Genomic DNA, 22,695 nt, shown 5'->3' with positions numbered 1-22,695 from the left:
ACAGAAGGCTGACCCCCCTGCGTAAGTGGGACCTCCGTCTGCCTGACTGTCTTGAGCTGGCACATGAGTTTTTTTCTGCCTTCGGACTTGAGCTGAAATATGAGCCCTTCCTCAGTCTCAGGCCTTTGGACTAGAATTATACCATTGGTTCTCCTGGTACAGCTTGCCACCTGCAGATCTTGGGACTATCACCCTCTGTAATGATGTGCGTGAAATCCTTATAATAAATCCCTCTCTCTCTCTCTCTCTCTCTCTCTGTCTCTACAAATGCATCCTATCATTTCTGTTTCTCTGGAGAACCCTCAGTAATACAAAATACCTTCTTATTTACTACTTTATTTATTCACTTAAAATTTATTGAACAACTACTATGTGCCAGACACTGTTTTATGTTCTTGTATAATATCATTGAATAAAATAAAGGGGTCTGCCATGTGGAAATTATGGTCAAGTTCAAGCCCCAGTGGACATGGACCCCTGCCTGCATCTCCAGCAGGATTGCCAGGACCTTTCTTATTTGAAACCTTCATGCAGCACTCTGACCTGCCTTACTTTTTCATCTCTACTTGCCTTTGGCCCCACCTAGGATGTCCCCTCCAGTGAGGACATTCTTCTCCCCACTCTTGTGTACATCTCAGGGAAATTACCCAGAGGAGAGACTAATCCCAGCAGAAAGCCAGGAGCATCCCCATGCTGGAAAGTTAGTGAATTGGCAGTGTTACCTGGGCCCAGGGGCTGGAGTCACCCGGTAGAAGCCTCAGCCATATGCAGCTAGAGATGCCATCAGGGGCAAGAGGGAGGTGAAAGAATTATATGGCTTCTCCCTTCTTGCTATTCTCTACTCTCCCTCCAGTGCCCCTCATTGGCCATGACCAGCCAACAGCCAACTGATCCAGCAGACTGAAACGCAGCTTACAAAAGGCAAGTCCCAGCAAATCCAGAGCAAAGGGCAGGCCTGAAAATGGCTCAGAGGAAAACTGGCCCAAGACTGGGACAATTGGCATTTGAACATAAGAGCACCAGTGACATGATTTTACTGTAGCACTTACACCTCTGTGCTGCAACCATTAGTTTGGCCATAGGCTCCACATGAAAAGGAATGCTTTAGGACACTTTATTTTTTAGACCCAGAGCCTACAACAGTAATTAGCTCCACATTTAATGAATACACAATTGGATGGATGAATGAACGAGTGAATGAATGAATCAATGACAGTTTCTTTTGACTGGTACCTCTTCTGGTGTGGTTTAGCTTTGAGGAATTGCTCAGCACCAGCATTTCTTTTCTGCTTCTCATCACCTCCTATTAGTGCAAAGATTACTTTGAGCCTAGCACTTGCAACATTTGAAGGCCACATGGATGGTGTGATATAAAGTAATTAGACCAGTTTTCTTTTTTTCTAATTAATTAATTTTTATATATTTTTTATTTTTATTGAATCAAAATTGCTTATACAAATTTTGGGGGTTCAACATTGAGATATGTTAATCAAATCAATATTACTAGCATATATATTGTTATAAACATAATTATTGTTTATGTCCCTTGTCCAATCCCTCCCCATTCCCCTCTCCCTCCCTCTCCCCCCTCTATAATTACCCTAGATTTCTTCTCTCCTCCTGAAAGAATAATGTTTACTCTGTTCATTTGCTGCCCAAATGATCTGTCCAATGCTGAGAGGTGTGATCCGGTCCCCCAATATTATCATAGAGCAGATGACTGTTCCGTCACTCTGAAATGGGTTCTGTGGAGAGAGACATCCTCTTCTTTTCTTTATCTCTGCTGGTGACTCTCCTAGTGTCAATGCACTCCAGTGACTGGTGGACCATCTGCGTGGTGGTTGTGGCATCTAGCCGCTTTCGCAGCAGCTATGGTTATTGTGGTGGCTGTGGTGGGCCACCCACATGGAGGAGATGTTTTTGGCATGCTCCTTGGCTCTGGCAGTGTGTCTGATTGTGGAGAGTGTCCGATTCCCAGCTCCATACCCCAGGTCCCCGAGTGGGTCCCGAGGCGCTGGCACGGTGTGCCTGGTTGTGGGAGGGGGATCCCGTCCAAGACCAGTTTTCGACAAAGGCATCAAATGAATTCACCCAGTAAGTACTGCATTGATCCTTCCAGATAGTTCCCCAGGAAGTTGTTCACATCTTCCAGAGATACTGCCGTGCCTAGCCCCTTTATGAACTACACAAGAAAAGGAATGAATCACTTTTCATAATAAAATAGTTTTGTCTTTTCAGTTAAATGTTACCCAGCCCTTCACCTGGTTGGTATTTAAGTGGTTTGGGACACATCATCAGATACATTTCCTTTCAGCAGGGGGAAGGAGGCAGGGGACTGCCACACACAGGACTGAGTGGTGACTTTCCCATGTGTGCAGGAGGGCTGAGAAGTGACGTCCTGGAGACCTGTCAGAGCGCCAGCTGTCACCAGGTCTGGACAGGGGTGCCCCGATCTCACTAACAGGCCACCTCGCGTCTGACATGCCTTCAGTTTCCAGGATTTTCAAAGCCTTTCAAGCACTGGAACTGCACATAGAAAACCCAAGTTCAACTTGAGAAAATCTCACTCATCCATGTGTAAAGTGGAGTCAGTCCTTAGTCTCTGATAAAGAGCAAAATGGCATACGGGTGACAGAGGCATGGCTCAGCTACAGCATTTTAACTTTACTGTCTGCCACGGTGCCCTGGACAGCCCCAGGACAGAAACGTGACCAGCGCAGGTCTCACTAGCCATCCTTCTCATTTAGCAGAGACTAAAATATTTCCAACTAGCCTCATATTTCCATGCCTTTCAGTTGCTGCTCTGAGACAGGTAAGAAATGATGAATAATGAAACCTATGTGCATTTTTGTTTTGGATACCTCGGTTTCCATAGTATTTATGGAGAAGTAGTTGGGAGGCCAGCTGGTGTACTCAACAAAGCAGGGCCTGGTGGAGACTGAGATTGGGATTCCAGCTGCTGTACTCAGCAGCTGTGTGATTTGGAAGTCACTTCACCTTCCCGGACTGCTTTCTCATTCTAAAATTGCAGATTATGTTTTCTCACAGAGGTGTGGTAAAGATCACGAGATGTATGTGTAAGGACTTTGAAGATTGACAAGTGTAACATATCAGTACTAGTTTCTTGTGTGAACGTAAGGCAGCAGGAAAGGTGCCTTTGATGTTTAATTAATACTAAAAAATCTTCCATTCCATTTATTTAGCTATAATTGGAAAGGGGGAGGGTAAGAGTCCTTTTCAAAGGGACTTTTTCTGCTCCAAAAATAGAATTCAGAAAGCACACATTTGATTTTCCTTTCGGTGTAAACCACAGCACCATTATTAGCAGTTTTACAGAACTGTGACCTTCAAACTAGGTTATATCAAAGACTGAAAGAAATCTCTCAGTCTTGAAGGCTTTCAACAGGCTTTTCAAACTAAAGCACTTTTATTTTGAATTAAGGGCTAATAGAATTGTCCTCTTAAATGAGCACTTGCAAGATTAAAAGTTGCTTTCCAGGTGGGCTACAGTAAACGAATGTGCCAAAAGACTGCTGAAAGCCATTTTGGGGGCAAATGAGAGGAATCTGATATGAGTTCATGTAACACCCTTTCCCCTTTTGTGAAAGAGAAACCTAGAACTTACAGTTTCCTTCCTTGTACGTCAGCTGATTTGTGTGTAAATCTAGGATCATAATTTACTTTCAGTTTACTGAATTTATGAATTTTCGCATTTGTTTTAATTTGTAATTAAGTTTTCTCTATGAGGCACACCATATGCCACCATTAATTCATTCTTGTTGATTTCTTAGGACATACATGAGTGCATATTTTGATGCAATTTTTGAGGTCTTTTGAAAATCAAACGACTAGGTGTTTAGCCATATGGGGCTTTGTTATTTAAAACAGCATATTATCAAGTAAGAGAAAGCAAAACGCAAAAGGACCTGTTAGCAGGAGAAAATATTGGGAAACTGTTTAAAGCAGTGTTTTAAGCACACCAATTTTGAACCTTTTTCTTTTTTTGCGTTCCATTGTTGAAATCGGTGTTTACTGATCTCGTAGCGTCTCTCACCTTCTGCGAACGTGCAATATCACAAGTGCACCGGGCAAACCTCTGTATGCCTCTTACTGCCCTGTGCTTTCCACTGGGACTGCAGATACGAACATCTGCCTTCTGTGAGTTCATCGGAGCCAACATCTTTCTTTTAACACCTTATGCCAGAATTGGACATTAAGCTCCAGTTCATCTGCTCATACCGTGGCCGCTGTTGGAAGGGGCCGGCGGGTTTTTCCGTTTTCCCGGGGATTCACGGTGCTCCCGAGCTGCCAGCCGTACGTGCGGGCTGCAGACCGGGCCGCCCGGCGCGCACTAGGACCCAGCGGGGCTCCGGGCCCGGGTGGGAGCCGAGCCGCCGACCCCGGGCGGGCGCCGGGCGCTGGAGCCGGGGTTCCGGCCGCGATCGGCTGCAGCTCGGCGGGGACACGGCGCGACCCGGCGGCGGGGCCACCCGCGAGTCCAGCGCCACCGCAGCCCCCCAATGCGGCCGCGAGAAGCGGCGTGGCGGGGGGGGCAGGCGATCGAAGGTAAAGCAAACGGGGCTCGTTTCCTGCCTCCGAATCTCTGCTCTGGTTCAGCATTGTCATGAGAAGCCCTAAGTGTTGAGGCTGCTGCACTGGGGGGCACCCTTTGATTTTTTTCAAGGTGTCCGCCCCCCTATTTCCACCTGGTTTCAGATTGATTTATAGCATGCAGCCCGAATGGGACAGATCCAAAGATGGCCAAGTTGCTTATTTTCATTAGTTTTGTCTGAAAAGTAAGTTCATTAAAAAAAAAAAAAAAAAAAAAAAAGTTTCTCAGGAATTTGTGGATAGTCGTTTTTAATTTTTTTAAAAATTGCAGACAAATGGGTATTTATAAAAATGATCAGATAATTGGTGTAGTTCTGTTGATTGGTTCTAGGGAAGCCCACTATTGTGGGCTCCCCGGGCGTTACTTTGATTTGCAAGGAACGAACGTGTTAAGTGTGGAGTTTGGCTCGGGCAGAGTTTACAGCATTGCTGTCGCAACTGTTTTGCTATCAATTATAAACAGTGTCAGATCTATGGGCAGTTTAAACCTCTCTTCAAATACTGTGTCTGGTTATCCTGATATGACATACACAGATGAGAGTTTCCACGGAGGGCAGGAAGAATGTTTCTTTTTGGAAAAACATTGTTTTTCAGGAGAAAAGCATGATGACCGGCTGGGAGGTTGAAGAGACTATTTTTCATGCTTTGTTTATACTCCGGGGATGACATTTGGGGAAGGGAAACGCAGTCTTTATCTGGAGCTTTTAATTGTGGGGTTATTCATTTATTTAATTTACTAGTTTCAATTGGTTGGGCTCGGGGAGCCCTCCGTCACGGGCTGTGCTTAAGGTGACATATTTGCTAGCAGTTGGGACACATGATTGCAAATGAAAAATGTGCTTCATCTGAAAGGACTGCTGGAAGCTCCCATGTGGAGCTGTCGTAGGCAGGGTGCGACCGGTTCATTGAGGAAAAGGGGAATCGTTTTCTTTAGCTAAGGAAGACATCCTGGTATATTCCTTTTGTTCCCTGTTTTTCATTGATCGCCAGCTCTGCCTTAGAGAGAGAGAGCAGCTCAGAAGGTGCAGAGCTCTGAAGACTGCACAGCTGACTAGAGCCCACTCTAACTCACACTGATTGGTCAGTGAGATTGAGACTTATGAAAACAGTCACCCAAAACCTTCTTTTAAAATCCTGCTGTCATTTCAGATTCGCCTTCGTGTGCACAGATTTCTGCTAGACTGATTTTTAATCCGGGCGCCGTTTGCTTGCAATACCTTTATATTTAATTTTTTTTGTGTGGTTGTTTCTATCCAGATAAAGTAGGCCATTTTGGTGACAAATTTCTTTGCAGACGTCAGCTACTAGCTTACACGGATTGACGTATCACTTTACAATACATTCTCAATGATTTCTGCTTATGAGTTGCAGGATGCAAAGTTGTTCAACTTAAAATCATTTTTCCTAACCGGTTTTTGATCTGAGTGTTTAAATAGCACCATCAGCAGATGGATGCTTAACTGTATCATTACTTTGATAATTGAAGTGCCTCGTGCATTAGCATGTTTCACGCACTAAATCTAAGTCTGCAACAGTGAAAGAAGAAAACAATGGAGAGCAAACAATCAAAATCAGCTTGCACACTATTATGAGAAATTGTGGCATCTGCTTTGAGGAAAATGCATTTCACATTCAAGAAAAAGAGCATTCTTCACCATGTAAGAGTGAATTAGTAAACATCGTGAGATGTTATATCTACGAGACAAAACGTAGAGCCCGTGGACATCTTCATATGAGCCTTACAGCGCTTTCATTAAAGAAGCACCGTCCCAGAAGTTGTTAAACGTATAAACACTTTTCTGATTGGCTTAAAAATTTAGACACAGGAAGTGGATTGTATCTAATAACCCATGAGTGGAGACACGGTTGTCATGGAAACCGAGAAGCGTAACCCCACCCTACCCCCACCACACATACATACACTTTCATGACCACCACTTAAAAAAAAAAAAAAGAAAGAAAGAAAACCTGCATGTCATCACAGATGCCTGCAGAACATGTTGGCTTCTGTAAGCTTTCCCAGAGCATCTGTTGAAACCTGAGACTGTGCCTGTCAAATCAAGGTCATTTTACAACAACAACCAAAAATGCTGTCTCCTGGCTTTCGTAACTGTATTTTTATTGAAAATATTTGAGTAAAGAGCCTTAAAGCAAGGACGAGCACCCGTGCTTACTTCGCATTCTGCTACCTCTGACTTGTGCAAGGGAAGGCTAAGAAGAAAATATCTGAGCACTTAATTGTGCAATCAAACTGATTTGTGTGTCTGCTGTTAGAACAAACTCTTTTTAGAGACGTGAAGACCAGAATGTTACTTGTGGATGAAGAGTCATCTGGGGAAGGTATAATGAAGCGTTTCTGTTTGCAAGAGGGTTCAAAGTTGAACTGAAGCAATTGAATTTAAAGAATTGTGACATTTTAGAACCCCGCTCTAGTGCTGCATGTGCAGAGGGGGAAGGGAGATGAAGACTGTCCGAGTGCTTTGGGAAGTATAAGGCAGGGTGTAAGCAGCAGCTGAGCAACGAGAGGAAAAACTACTAAATGGAAATAAGAACTGTTTCAAAACTGCAACTATTATTGTTCAGTTGACTTAGAAAAGTTTCCTCTTTTGTGGATGGTAAAGAGTGCTTTAGTTTTTAGGATAATTTGCAGGTTCACCAAATCAAAGTTGCAAGTACATCCAATATCTTGGTAATGGTTTCTGTGAGGAGCGTAAAGGATAAAAGTTTGGGGACCTCCCTCCTTAGCCCCCTATTCATTCTGCTAAGTGAGAAATAACCAAGAAGGCCTTCTCCTAAATTTTGACTTTGAGGACCTGCATCGAACCTTGTGAATATAAAGCAAATGCTTTCTTATATGTTTCTAATCTTGTCTTTGGCAGTCTTTAAAATTTTTCTTCATATTCATCTAGAACTATCTTCCTACCAATCATAGTGATTTATAGCATTGTATTACTTAATCTTAACTGAAAATGGTCAGTTTTAAAAATTATTCAATTAACAGTTTGAAGAAGGAGCAGATTTCCCTTATTTTCATCAACTCATTGCATGGCGTGGAAGGAGGAGGTGGAAAAGAGTCCTACTCTATTTTAATGTTTATTTAATAATCCTGCATCTATGTCATAGGAAATACAGATCTTAGAAGCAAGATAGTAGCATTTTGGGTGATTTTGTGGCTATTTCATGATCCCATGTTGTCAAATATTTAACTGTTGAACAAGGTTAAGTTTAATGACACAACCGGTCTCTTTTAGCAAAGGATTTCCTGTAGGGAGCTTTCTTATCTGCAAGTATGTTCATTGGCAGGAAACATGTCAGTTGCTTGTTTTTACAAACTGAAGGAAATGAATGGGATTTGTTGGTTTCTAGAATCTACTTTCATTCTCTATTGTCTGTCAAATAGTTTTTTCAAAACACTTCATTTCTAAAGGGACTTTTGAGGAATAAAATTCATTCACTCCAAATCTTTGGCATTTCTGTTTCTTTCTTTTTGACTTTGAGATTAGAAAAATCGATAGCTATACTATCGTGTACCACTTATTTTACCAAGACAAATTAACAAGATGTTCAATAAAATTCTAATTCATTTTCAGTTGTCAGATAGTTACTCACATACTCACTGAAGCTGGCATTTTTGGATGGCCGTGCCAAATATCTAATAATTATTCCAGAATGCCAACCAAATGCCAGTCTCAATTTTGGATTAGTAAATGGAGGTAAAGGGAGAGATGCAGCTTCATTCTTCTCTTTGCTTATAAGAAAAAGGTCTGCAAAGAGTACATGTCAGGTATATACCAACCTTGCTGATGGCAAGAAATCGAAATTGGGGGTAGGTAGGCTTAAGCCAGTTTAGAGCATATATGAGAAAATCAAATCTTAATTTTGAAAAGACTTACTGTGCAAAAGTCTGGATTATTTTTTAGATGTTCAAATAAATGTATTTAATTGCATCAATTCATGTATGTTTCAAATTCTGGGAGAGGAAAAAAGGGTAAGCTTCTTTAAAGGAAAGTAAGTGCTTAAACCTTCATTTGCAGGGAACGGCCTAAGGAGAGGGATAAGAGCGCCTGAGGGAGAGAACAATTTTTTTTTTTTGCAATGGTTTCCACACATTTTTGTGGACATCATTTTTGTTTTATATTTAGCACCAAATGGAATCTTATGCACGACCCTAATATATGAGCTGACTAAAAACAGAGCTGCTCTGGGGGAACCAGGATCCCAGAGCCTGCTATCTTCCCCTGTGCTGTGACCGGGGCACACCCTAGAACCCTTGTACCCCAAGAACACATTTTGAAAACAACTGCTTTTAAAGTACCCAAAATATTCTCTAAGAAAGGCCTTGGGGAATTAATTGCAGAGTCCTGGACTTCTTAGCTAAAGAGAGACCTTTTGCTTTCACAGTTTAAGAGGACATTTGTGCTCAGAGTGAGTAGGAGAAAGGTAGCAATTAGGTATGCAGTACATTACAAAAATTAAATAAAAAGATAATACGACATACCCTAAGAAGCCAACATGCACATAAAAAAAGATAGGAGCAGCCACAAGTATGAAACAGCCCTGGACCAGTTTATAATGAGAGAAGGGGAAAAGATGTTTTTGGGGGTTACTTGTTGTATTACTCCGTTTCTGTTGCTTATATCAAAATACCTGGAACTGGGTGATTTATAAAGAAAACAAAATTTATTGCTTACACTTTCTGAGGCTGGGAAATCCAAAGTCCATCTGGTGGTGGCAACAGTGACCCAGGGGTCACACATTGCAAGATGGTGGAAGCAGAGAGAGCAGAAAGATGGACTTTCCTCTCTCTTCTTTTAAAGCCCTCAGAACCAAGCCCCGACCATCATTTTTCATCCATTCACTACTGCATGGTCCTACCATCTAATCGCATCTTCAAGGCTCCACCTTTCAATTACCATAATAGGATTTCCCACCCTCTTAACAGTCACAGTGGGGGCCAAGTTTCTAATACATAAAACTTGGGAGACACAATTCAAACTTCAGTGAGTTTTGGGGGGACATAATTCAATCCACTACACTTGTAAACCAGGGCCTCCATTTCTTATAAGTTATAGAAACATTGCATGTAGGTGTTTGAGATTAGTTGGTTATAATTTTACTGGAATGCCTGCATTTATTCTATTACCACCTCGTGATCTGTTCTATCCTTGTTATTCTACTAGTCAGTGAAAATAATTTCATATTGTGTCATTCATGAAGTGGAAGTTTGCCAAGCTATATAAATCAGCTTGGCAGACTCATTAGTGTTTCGAATGTTGAGAAAAATAACACACAGATGATATTTGAATATTACCAAATATATTCATATCACCTCTATTGTGAGACTGTACTGAAATGGCAGTGTTGAGATCGGGTTCAGTTCTCCCCTTTACATTGTAGAAGCTACCAGTATTAAAGATTTCTAGGGGTGTCCTACAGGAATCCCCTTCAATTCCATCTGCTCTTGATTTTCACAACTTAATTCACATAGGCGTGGGTATGAAGGTAAATGGAAATCTACAGAGACTTCAGGAAATCTATAGTAGAATCGTGCTTCTTATGGCCATGGCCAGCCTCTCTGCATGTTTCTTGGAGGCTGCACAGTTGTGGAGTCTGTAGAAGCAGAAAGGACAGACCCCCCTACATTTCTCCTGTTACTTCCATTGTACTTGCCATGTTTCATCTACATCCATGGAGTTAGAGATGGCGATTACAATAATGAGTGTTCTAGAAGTCACTGATCATCCAACAATTTGTGCTGGAACTATATATATTTAGAAAATATTTCCTCTACAAAGATGAAACTAGTTTAAGCACAAAATAGTTGGCCGTGGTAATGGATGAAAATGATTGTGGATAACTTTTATTTACTGAATTGTGTTGACTGAAACTTTTCATGTTCAGGCTATTTAAAGCTGTCTCATCCCTCCTCCAACCTGCATTTCAAAGAACAAGTGGAACAGTCATAGAAAACCAACGGAACTGTCCTAAGATGTATTCATGATAATAGATCAATGCTCCTTGGGGAGTGAGCATTAAACTCTCATGTTCTTGGAGACATTCTTTTTGAACTGAAAGATGCATGCCAGTTACCAGGACGTTGCTGAAGTTGCTAATGGAGTGTGTGTGCCCAGAATCTGTGCAAATGCCACTTTCTTAAGATTCAGAGAGTAGCAAGTCCTGCTTGGAGAGGGATTTTAGTGTATTACACAAGGTTAGATTTTCGATAACCTGAGAGAGCTCTTCACATTCTGAAATTTTCTGATTCAGCAAACTTAATACTTTTGCAGCCTTTAAAATGAAACCAATTACTATGTAATGACTAGCTAATAAATGTCTCTAAATTAAGATTGTCATATTGTTTCTTGTGATGAGATGTAGCATTTAGGATGGTCTTTTGAAAAAGAAATAAGTTGCTCTGGGTAAGTTTGGCAATATTGGATAATATAAAAAAAATCACGTCACACTGGTAAAGGTCTTTCTGTTTTTGTTTTTGATTTTTTTGTATTTTTCTTTTTTTGGTGGCTGGCTGGTAAGAGGATCTGAACCTTTGACCTTGGTTTTATAACACTATGCTCTAACAACTGAGTTAACCAGCCAACCCAAGGGCTTTCATTTATCAGGTGCTGTCTCCTATATTGTTTTATTTGATTCTCATAATATCCTAGTATGTAATGATCCTACTAATAATAACTAATGGTAATATGCATTAATGTCCTATTCTACAGCTGAAGAAATGGAGGCACCTATATTCTAGGACTGCATATTCTTTGGTAGTGGACTAGTTCTCAACCCTCCAGCTCCCTGACTCCAAATTCCAGGCATTTTCTACCCCCACCTCACAACTATTCCTCTGTTTTTATTCCAGGGTAGAAAACTGCCCCCTCCACACTCGAAATGGAATCTCTTCCTGGGAAAAATTGCAGTATGGGATGAGGAATATTTGGTGTGATTCTGGCAAGAAATAAGATTTTGCTTCTTGTGGGATTCTGTGTTCCCACATCTGACCATAAGTGATGGGAGGGACTTTTTAGGTCCCTTGTTAGTGATTATTTTCCTTAATTCATCTTCATCATTTGGATTTCTCTTCATCCACCTGTGAGCACATTCACCTACTTGGTAAATGAAAGGTCCTAACCATGGGGATATGATTTTCCTGAATTACCCAAATATACTTAGTGTAACTGTTGCTGGCATCTCTAATCCACAAAAACTGATTTTCTAGACAGCATTTACTTTTGTAATTGGCATGAACTGCTCAACAAACTCGGGTGCACATACAATGACATCTCCTTGATTTCTTTCAGAATAAAAAACAACTGGCTTAAGTCATCAGATTAGCAGCATGTCCAATATCCCCTTCTTGGGCCCCCCATACCCCTAAATCCATAGAGGCCAAGTTGGGGGGGGGGGTCATTTGACATATGTACAAATTTTGGAAACAAATCATCCACACATTCATTCAGTGAACAGTTATTGAGCACCCAGTGCATACCAGGAGCTATGTCCTGTGTTAGGAATACAAGGGTGAGAAAATCACCCCCAGTGTACCACCTCTAACCTGCTTCTTAACTGGAAATATCGCCAAACGTGTATCTTTTGAAGTTCATATGTTAAGCTGTCTATATTCTAATCTGTCTATATAGACAGACTGAAGTGACCCTCCTGAGTTTTCAGAAGAGTGGAGTTTACTGGGGAGACAGTCCCAGGGAGTTACCAGTAGGGGGCAGGAGTGAGAGTCAAGAAAGAGAAGGCAGCCAGCAGTGAGTTGTGATGCCAAATACCATGGTGGGCAGCGGAGCCCAGCCCTACTGGGGCATACCGGGAACCTGGGCCAGACCTGTCACTTTGAGAACCTGGGTCAGACCCGTCACTTTCAGTTACTGGTTGAGGACTGCTCTCAAGGGACGTTGGTCCCAGCGCTTCAGATCTGCGTGCAAGATGGCAGAGCAGACTTCATCCAGAGAAACTTCCCAGGGACTTGATGCTGCGGGGAGCAGCTGGAGGTGGGGCTGGTGTGTGCTAAGACGGTCAGGCCGGAGAGGGACAGGCTGGGGCTTTAGCAGCTTCTACAGCTCCTGCTACAGTCTTGGAGCTACAGACGTTTTAGAGGAATAATCATTTTTAATAGTCCTTGGAACTTCAAAATGAAGAGCCTGGGAGGGTGGTTTTTTCAGTATGAAAATGGGAACAGGAGAAGCGTCATAAGTTCAGAATCCAAGCAGACATTTTCAATAAGGGTGCTCATTTTCTAGTGTTTTCTCTCGTTACCGCCATGACCCTTGTTTCCCGGGTTAGAAAACTTGGACTCCCATGTGTTTTACATCCTGCATATCTAATTTGTCTCCCGGGCCCCTTGCTGCTTTCTTTGGAATCCACCCCGTGTTCATCTCCTGATCTTGAGTTCTGGTGCCTCACTCCAAGGACACTACGAGTAACTTGAGGGTTCTCTGTCCCTCCGCTCCTTCCCTTCCTCTTTTCCTGAAGGCTTCTATCCCTAAAACACTCTCAGAGGGTAGCCTTTGAAGCCAGACTTCCTGTTTTCAAACCCTGTCTCTGCCACTTCCAGCTCTATGGCCTTAGGTGAATTATTTAACCTAAGACTCAAGTCTTAGGTAATATTTCCATAAGTAATATGGAAATAAAACTCAGTAATGTGGAAATCCTGAAAGGATTATTGGGAGGACTAAATCATAGAGTCCCTGAAAAGCACTTGGCGCAGAGCCTGGCACGTAGTCACAACGCAAATGATTGTAGCTATTTTTGTCATGATGTTGTTATGTCCTCGTCTACGAAGAACCTAGGATGGCTCCCTGTTACCCACCTTGCCAAGTCTGCCCTTCTCTGCCTAACCTTCACCTTCTTTTGGAAGCTGGCCCTACTCATTACTGCTCAGGGAATGCCTGAGGTTCTGGCCAGGGTTTATTCATCCCTGAACTTGCCTTGGTCCTTCCAGCTCTCCGGCCTTTGTGCCCGTTGTCCCCTGGCCACACCTTCTTCTCCCTCCTGTTGTAGAGCTGCCATTTTCATCCACTTGAAAACTCTAATGTGCAGAGAAAGTGCAATTTGCCTACTCTGTCTACAGTGAACCTTCCTCCCCAGGACGCACCTACTGATGAGCAAGAGGAAGAGTAATAACTCTGATCACACCCATTTTAAAACTTAGTTGGATCTGATAATCCAAACAGTTCCTTAAGATAGTTCTCAGTCCTCCCAGGAAAACAGTGCTCATGGCCTAATGTTGCCTGTGATGGTGCGTGTGGGAAGGGGTGTCGAGCTCGCTCTCCCTTTTATTTCTTATGGAAGAGGAGCAAACTCAGGGGCCTTAGGTGGGGTGGCCCCCGCTCTCGGGGGCCGGGTCTCTTGCCTACTGTTCAGCTACAGTAGGGGTTGAAGTCTATATGTAAAACAGTCTAGTCCCGTGGTTTTCAAAGGTCCACAGAAAGTTGTAGATGCATTGCACATGAGATTATACATATGGATACACGTGGTTAGATGAAATGGAAATTTTTACAAAATAATATAGATGTTTAAAATAAGTTTTACAAGGCACTATTATTCTTGCTATTACTTGGTGTATTTTGATCTATTCCATTTTTTTTTTTTTTTTTAATTAATGAAAGAAACACTGGTTGGGACCCAACAGAGGCCCTAGAGCTGCAAAAAAAAGTTAGCCTTGTCATCCTCTCAGCTTTATCAGAACCCGGGGTGGCAGACCTTGCTGACTCAGTCCCACCTCAGCGCCCATTGGCAGCAAACTGAGTCTTAGCCACACCCTCCAGTGAGCCCACTGTCCCTGTGTCTTTGCATGGGGTCCCCTCCTCTGGCCCCTGCAGGCCCTGAGGCAGTCTCACTGCTCCCCAGCTACTTAATGCTTTTCGCTGTTTTCAAAACTGGCTGTACCAACTTACACTCCCACCAGTCATGTTATTAAGTGTCTCTGTGCTTTCATGTCCTCTCTGACATTTAATATGGTCAGAGTTTAGAACGATTGCCAATTTGGTAAGTGTGAAATAATCTCATTGTCATTTTAACTTTCTTGATTATTAATAAGATTGAGCATCTCTTCATATGTTTATTGGTCACACTTGTTTTTTCATTTGTGAAGTGCCTGTTTGCCTGTCGAATTTCAGTCTTGGGTCCACCTAGCATTGTTTTTGTGTACGGTGTGAGGCAGGGATAGTTTTATTTTTTATACTACATACACACACATGCACACACACCCCAAATATAATACATACATTTTAGATACACATATTGTAGGTATACAAATATTGTATATATAAATCCGTTGGATATATGGGAGTATATATTGTGTGTATATCTATATTTTTGCTCACAGCTGCATTTCTGTACCTGTATATCAGTTTGTTAACAGTTATGTAGATACTTAGTTGATTTGTTAAGTAAACTTATGAATTGTTCATACAATATGAGCACCACTCTAAAGCTTGATGAGTTTTAAAAGTGAACATACCCATGACCAGCACCCAGATCAATAAATAGAGCATGACCTGCACCCAAGAAGTCCCCCTCTTGCCTCCAAGCCACAATCCTATGCAAGGTGAGCACTGTCCTAGCTTTGAACACCATAAGCTAGTTTTAACTGTGTGTGAACTTTATATAAAAGTTATCCTATATTATATTATCTTTTGTGTCTGTTTTTTTTTATGTTCAACATTATGTTTCTGAGAATTCATGTAGGACTGGTTGTTGCATGTAGCAGTAATTTGTTCACTTTTAATTTCTGTTATAGTATTATTTTTACCCCTAGTTTATGCTATTAGAAATAGTGCTGGTACAAACTTTCATAGATATGTTTTTTAGTGAACTTATATCAAGTATATACCTAGGAATTGATTGCTGTGTCAAAGGTTATGCATATTTTGAAGAAATTAAATTGATTTTGCTGTTGATTTTGTGTCCAGAAGGTTTAAGTTTCTTATTAATTCTATTTTGTTAGCTTAAATTCTTAAGGTTTTTTTTTTTTTTACATAGATAACCATATCTTCTGCAAATAACAACAATCATGTTGCTTTTCAATCCTTAAACCTATTATTTTTTTTTAACTTTCCTTATTACACCAGATCGACCTTCTAATATAATACCGAAGAGGAGCCATGACATAGGTCCCTGTGTCTTGTTCATGATCTTACAAGGAATGCTCTCACTATCCCACCCTGAAGTAGGATGTTACTAAGGGTGTTTTGCAGAAGTCCTTTATCAAGTCCAAGAAGTTCTTTCTAATTTCTCATTTTCTCCAAGTTATGTTCTAAATTATGAATGGATGTCAAATTATATAAAATTATTTTTCTATATTTATTGAGCTATTTAATGATTTTCTCCTTTAATATGGTGAATTACATTATTTGATTTTTTAATATTAAACTAACTTTACACTTCTAGAATAGATCAATTTAGTAAGAAGGTATTATCTTTTGTATACATTGCTGAGTTTTGCTTTGACAGTAATTCTTAGGATGTTTACATCTATGTTCATGTGTGAGAAGTCCTATAATTCTCTTTTTTATCAGATTTTGGTGTCAGTGTTTTTGTATCATTCTGAAATAAGTCAAAGAGTCCTCTTTTTGTTGTTTAGAGTAGTTTATGTAAGATTAGAATTATGTATTCCTCAGAATGTTTGATAGTAGTCACATGTTTACCTGGGACTGGCATTTTCTTTTAGGAAGATTTGCAACTACTAATTCAATTTATTTTATAGTAAGACTATTCTGATGTTCTCTATCTTTTTGAAACTTGTTTTAGTAATTTATGCATTTCTAGGAATTTGTTTATTTCATCTTGGTTTTAACGTTTGGGTGTGTAATGATTGTTTAAAATAGCCTCTTCTTCTTACTATTTTAATCTCTGTGCCATCACAGTTAGTTTTCCATTACTAAAATCACTTATATACTTGCGTACTTTTTCTTGATCAGTATCTCCAGAATTTTGTTACTGTTATTTGTCTTTTCCAAGAATATTTTAGTTTCTTAGATCTGCTTCATGGCCTCTCTTTCTGTTTAATGTCTGCTTATATCTTTATTCTTTTTTACTCTTCTGTGTTTATTATTTTGTTATTTTTCTAGCTTTCTAAGATGGCATCTTAGTTCATTCATTGTGATGTTTTCATTTCTAACATAAAAATATAAGCTATCAATTAGATTCTAAATGCTGAATTAACTCTATCTCAGAAATTTTAATATGTAGCATTTTTACTATTATTTAGTTCTAAGTAACTTCTAAATTTAGTATGATTTTTCTTTTTCCTGTAAGTTATTTTAAAATGTTTTGTTTCATTTCTATACTCACGGTATTTATCAAGTTATCTATTTGTTATTGATTTCTAGCAATTGCATGTTGGTCATAGAATATAGTTCGTCTCACAATGGCAATCATTTAACATTAAGACAAGTCTGTTCACAGAATTGTTTTAATCTTCTCTGTCCTTACTGATTGTTTGTTTGATCTATGTTTTACTGAGGGAAGTGTATTAAAATCTCCCGTTAAGATTGGTCATTGTTTTTTCTTAATGTATTTTGAAGTTACATTATTTGGTATATACACATTTAGAATTCTGTGTTTGTGAAGAATTTAATCTTTTATTTTTATGAAGTTGTGCTCTTTAACTCTCACAATGCTTTTTGTCTTAAAGTGTATTTTGTCTGATGTGAATTTAACAATATCAGGCAACAGTAGGACATAATCAACTTCTCTTTGATTAGTTTTTGCTGATACTTGATTTTTCCATCCTTTTGTTTTTTCAAACTCTTTGTATCCTAATATTTAAGATGCATCTTTTATATATGACATATAGCTGGCTATCGTTTTTGTGCAGTCTGTAAATTATCTTTTAACTGAAACATGTAATATGGTTATATTTATTGTAATTACAGATATATTCCAATTTATTTCTTCATCTTATTTTGTCCTTTCCATTTTTCCTACTTCTCCCATTTTTCTTCTTTGTTTCTTGCTTTTTTCCAATTGATTACTTTTTTTTTTCTTATGTCATGTATTCTTCTACAGTTTTATACTTCATTATGATTATTTTGGTGCTTCTCTAGAAATATTAGCATGCATTCTTATCAAAGCCTAAGGCTAATTAATATATTTCCTCTTCTCCCAAATAATGCTAGCATCTTAGACCACCTAACTCCAAACACTGCTCCCTAAACTTAGGTCACATTTTTGCCCAGTTGTTAGTTCTATCTTTTTTTTTTTTTTTTTTTTTTTTTTTTTTAACCCCACAGATTAGACATTATCGTTATCATTTTAAACTGGAAATTTTTGTTCAGATTTACCCACATATTTACTAGTTCTTTGCTTATAATTCCTACCCCCACCACTACCCCCTCATCACTTCTCTTCTTAGATTTCATTTAGTGGGAATAAATCGATGGAAAACCCTTTCAGTTATCGTTTGTTGGAGAAGGTCTATTTTTCCCTTGTTTTTAACATAGAATCTTGCTAGATGCAAAATGTATTTTTGCTAGGTGTAAAATTGCAGTTATTTTCTCTCAGCCTATTAAAGATATTGTTTGATTGTTTTCTGGCATCTGCTGCTGAGAAATCAACGCTAGTCTAATTGTTATTTGTGTTGAAGGTATTCTTTCTTCAAGAGTACTTTATGACTGTTTTTAAGATATTCTTTTTGTCTTTGGAATTCTGCAGTTTTATTATAATGGCTAGATGTGAATTTCTCTTTATGTGTGTTGGGCAGGAATCTTGGCTCCTTCTGCCCCTTCCTGCAGGCTGTGAGTCAGGTAATTGAAAGAAGACCCTACCAGCTTTATGCAAGGTAGACATACTTTATTCTTCAGGTGTGAGATTCACATACATGCTTTATTCTCAGACATGAGCTCTGCCGACCCTCCATGCTCTGCTGACCCAAGGTTCACAGCAGTTGTCTCTATACTCTTAATACACAATAGCAGCCACAAGCCAAGCATTACATAGTTACAAAAGTCATGCTGAGTCAATAAATGGGTACTCATGTGCAGTTACACTACCTTTATAATCGTTTCTAGTGAGTGTGCCGAATCTTGACCATTTGTAACAGGTGTAAGGTAAAAGATCCTGACTAAACTTTTGCTCCTTTCCTTACAATGTTTTATTTTGTTTAGGGTTTTCTGGGCTTTGTGAATTTGTGGATTGGCTTTTTCATTAGTTCTGGAAGATTCTCAGAATATTGTCCCTGCTCTGTACTCTTTCTCTTCTAATTCTGGATTTCAGATTAGGTATATGTTAGACTTTTGTTCTCTGTTTTCTCTGTGTTTTAACTTCTTTTCGATATTTTCTATCTTTCTATATCTCTATGTGCTACAGTCTAGATAATTTCTTCAGTCTTTTCTAGTTTTCTGTGTCTAATCTATCTAATCTTGCTCAGTTCTTATATAATTGTTCACTTCTTTTATTTAAACATTTATTTTATATTCTGTGTCTGATGATTTTAAAATTTGAAGTCTTCGTGGGTTCGGTTCATCTATTGTTTCTGCTGCTTGTTGTTCATGGTGCTTTGTTGTTCATGGTGCTTGTTGTTCATGGTGCTTGTGCATGAGTATGTGTGTCTTTGCTTTGTTTTAATTTACTGTGACTTTTTTTGTGTGTGGAAACTTTATCAGTGAGAATTCTTTGAAGTTTGAGTCGAAGATGAGATTCTTTAGAATTTGCATTTGTTTTTGCTGGATTCCTGGGATAATTACCAACGTGCAAATTAAGAACTTCAAATACTCAGCTTGAGGTTTTGGGGACCAAACAGGTAATCAGTTTATCCTTCAAACCCATGTGAGAACTGTCTTGTTGTTACAAATTTTTAGTAAGGACTTACCCCCTTCTATTTAGCACTAATTTTTGAAACAGACATTTTGGTAGCCTTTTGGAGTCCTATCTTTGGAGTTCCTCCTACTATACTCTGTACCTTGGTGGGCCCTGGCTTTGTTAGTGTCACCAAGTTTATCTGCTGTCCTCTGGGCCCTGCTAAGTTGTAAAAACAGAAGCTCAACTTCTCCCAGTTTGTTAATGCCTTCAAGGTGAAAACTAATATAAGTTTTCTGTTCTGAGTTTACCTTATTTTCTTGTTAGTTCATGAATACATTTCGAACTATTTTTGAGGAAATATTTTGTCCAGCCTTTTTGGTTGTTTTCGGGGCAGGGGGGGGATTAGACAGGTGTTTATTCTGCTATACTGCCAGAAAAGGAACTTCCATCCTTCTTTCTCTTTGTATGAAGGTACTTCAAAAAGTTCATGGAAAAATAGAATTAGAAGATAATATGAATTTTTCCATGAACTTTTTGAAGACACCTGTAATTCTTCTTTAATAACATTAATATTCCTTGAAACATATGAATGCCTTTGACCAACTAGCATAAAGATCATATGTGCAGAAAACAATACAGAAAAAGCTCAATCATTATTTGTCAAAATAGCACTTCTTTCACACATATTCAGGAATATTTTAAGCACTAACTTATATTAGTTGAGGTAACCCTAGTTGCTTTAATAAACCCCAAATAGTGCAGTGAATCAGAACAATAGAAGTTTATTTCTTTTTTTTTTTTTTTTGTCTTTTTCGTGACCAGCACTCAGCGCACTGGCCATTCCTATATGGGATCCGAACCCACGGCCGGGAGCGTTGCTGCGCTCCCAGCGCAGCACTCTACCAAGTGCGCCACGGGCTCGGCCCAGAAGTTTATTTCTTACATATCCAACATAGGTGGTCTGATTAGTGGGTGTCTGTCTTTCAGGTGATGATTTAGGGAACTAATAACTTTCCATTTTAGGACTCTGCCATTTTCAACCCATGGCTCCCAAGGCCACTGTGTCTATTTGGATCACACCAGCAAAGAAAGGAAAGAATATGGAGACTCACGAGTGGCTGGTTTTTAATGGCCAGGCCTAGATGTGGCACGTTCCACTTCCTATCCGATTCCGTTAGCGAGTACTTGGTAAGATGGCCACAAGACCACAAGGGGAGGGTGCTGGGAAGGTGGTCTAGATGTTTGCGTAGGTTTGATAAATAGCCAGTAGGTCTTTGCCACCCATTTCCTCTCTGAAACTTCAGCCCACCCTGATTTTTCACTTCTCTGAGCTCCTATTTCACTTAACAATCAAGTTTAGGATTTAATTATCCCAAATTATTTCATTAGTATAGTCTAAATCACCAACTATGTAATAAATTCCTTGAAGGTGTGAATTTTGTGCTGGACATTTGAAAGTGGCCACTTGCACTCAGTTCTGAACACAAAGTATGTTCTAAAAAATTAAGCCTGTGAGTGAAGGAGAATATTCTTGTTCTGGGGAGAAAACTGCTAACATATTTAGGGATGCGGTGTTATGGTCTGCAACTTATTTATTGTATTAGTCCTTCAACTTTTCTTTAGGTCTGAAACTTGCCAGAATAAAAATTGGGAGATAAAGCTAAATCCCTGAAGGGGATTGGCAGGGGTCCTACAAACAATAGTGGCATTTCCATGGGGGATCAGATTCATCTGTATTAGTTGTTTCTTCTGAAAGGTTTTGTTGAAATAAGCCCTCTCTCCTCCCTCTGGATTGTTATAAGGTTTCATTCAGCCTGTCTGGAAATTTTTTTGAGGTCTGCAGAGGGCTAGTACTGTTCTGACGTTGAGCAATACCGATAAGACCTTGCCCTAGAGAGAATTAGATGAGGAATTGCAGACAAACTGCTTTGAGTGGGGATAGACCTTTACAGTTGACTTTATGATTGATACAGTAGTACTGAGACTCTAGGTGATATGCATGATGTGAAAAAAAATGTCTAGGTTCTGTCTCGAGTCCTTCGGTAGAGACCTTGCACCCTTTTTTCTTTGGTTTTGGGCCTCACATAAGGAAGCCGATCTATCTCCAGGTCAGTGTTCAGCAACACAACAAGCAAAGGAGCTTAGCTCTTGAATATTCATTCCCTAGGGACACAGATACTGTCAGCTGAACTGGACCCTAGGTTATTAGCCTCAATCTCACCCTGTACTTGAGTTAACTCATTACTCTGTTGCTAGGCTCAATGTTTTCAATGCTTTATTTTTATTTTGTGTTGCTATTGGTCTTAGTAAATGAAAATGACATATGGAATGATATTAAGTTGTTGGAATCATATTTTGTTTTCTTTTCGGTGAGTTGTTTTCTTTTTCTACTGCACTGTACTATGGATGGGAAAATACACTGACATCTTAGTAACTGTAATTTATTATCCACCTGCTAGGATGCAAACACAATGCATGTGGCAAATTACTTTATATGCTGATAAAGCCTGTGTTTTGGAAAAATGTTGGGCTGCTTGTATCCAAAACATTGTTTTGAATCAAGCCATCTAAAGTATACAGATTAAGAATAGGAAGTGGTATCCTGAATAGCATCGTCAAAATTCTAGGAAGGGTTAGGCTGCAAAATACAAGACCTGGTGAGTCCATAATTAGGCATCAACTCTGCTTTATTTGATTGTGCATCTCCTTGGGCTTAGCTCTGGCATTGGTCAGAGAACAGCTCTCCAACCTAGAGAACTTCACTTTAAAAGATGGTCCAGGAAGCAAATCTCTCTCTCTCAAAAGCCAAGACAGAGTAAGCCCTTTACATATTATGTTGTTTCTTTCATAGAATAAGGAATAGAATTTCTGGTAGGTGAGAGCAAAATGAAGCATTTCTAGTAAAATAGAAGGGAAAGGGGCACAGTGCTCTTGCAAATTGTGTTCATGTTCTTTTCAACTCTAAAGCTTCTCTCATATTTTTTAGAAAAATTTCTCTTACTTGTAAAAGTTTCCAAAACTGCACCAAGGTCTCTAGTCTCCGCTAAGGACATTAATGGGCCCAGGAACTGGCAGGTCTGGTGTAATAGTTAACTCCCGTGTGGATGCACTGAGCTGCTGAGTAATCTCTTTCTATAATGAGTAAGGTTTCCTTTTTATTCTTAATACCAAATATTCAGTCACCACAATGAGAAGAGACAAGACTTCCATATTCTTGATTTTATTCTCCTTTTTATTCTTAATACCAAATATTCGGTCACCCCAATGCGAAGAGACAAGACCTCCATATTCTTGATATGGCCAATGTGATTTTTGCATATATATATATAT

General features: G+C 39.6%; 1 protein-coding gene across 3 annotated transcripts in view; it reads left to right on the top strand.

The window, feature by feature from the left end:
- The first annotated feature begins 4,385 nt into the window (after positions 1-4,385).
- The window catches only part of FOXN3 (forkhead box N3), a 387,084-nt gene continuing 368,774 nt past the window's right edge, over positions 4,386-22,695 (top strand). For all 3 annotated transcript variants that reach the window (XM_063091914.1, XM_063091913.1, XM_063091910.1), the window contains exon 1: positions 4,386-4,566. The gene's annotated coding sequence lies outside the window, so the exon portion shown is untranslated. The remainder of the gene's footprint in view (positions 4,567-22,695) is intronic.

Source organism: Cynocephalus volans, chromosome 3, assembly GCF_027409185.1.
Source record: "Cynocephalus volans isolate mCynVol1 chromosome 3, mCynVol1.pri, whole genome shotgun sequence".
Lineage (NCBI taxonomy): Eukaryota > Metazoa > Chordata > Mammalia > Dermoptera > Cynocephalidae > Cynocephalus > Cynocephalus volans.
The sequence above is the reverse complement of the archived record's forward strand: the minus strand, read 5'-3'. Positions and strand labels throughout refer to the sequence as shown.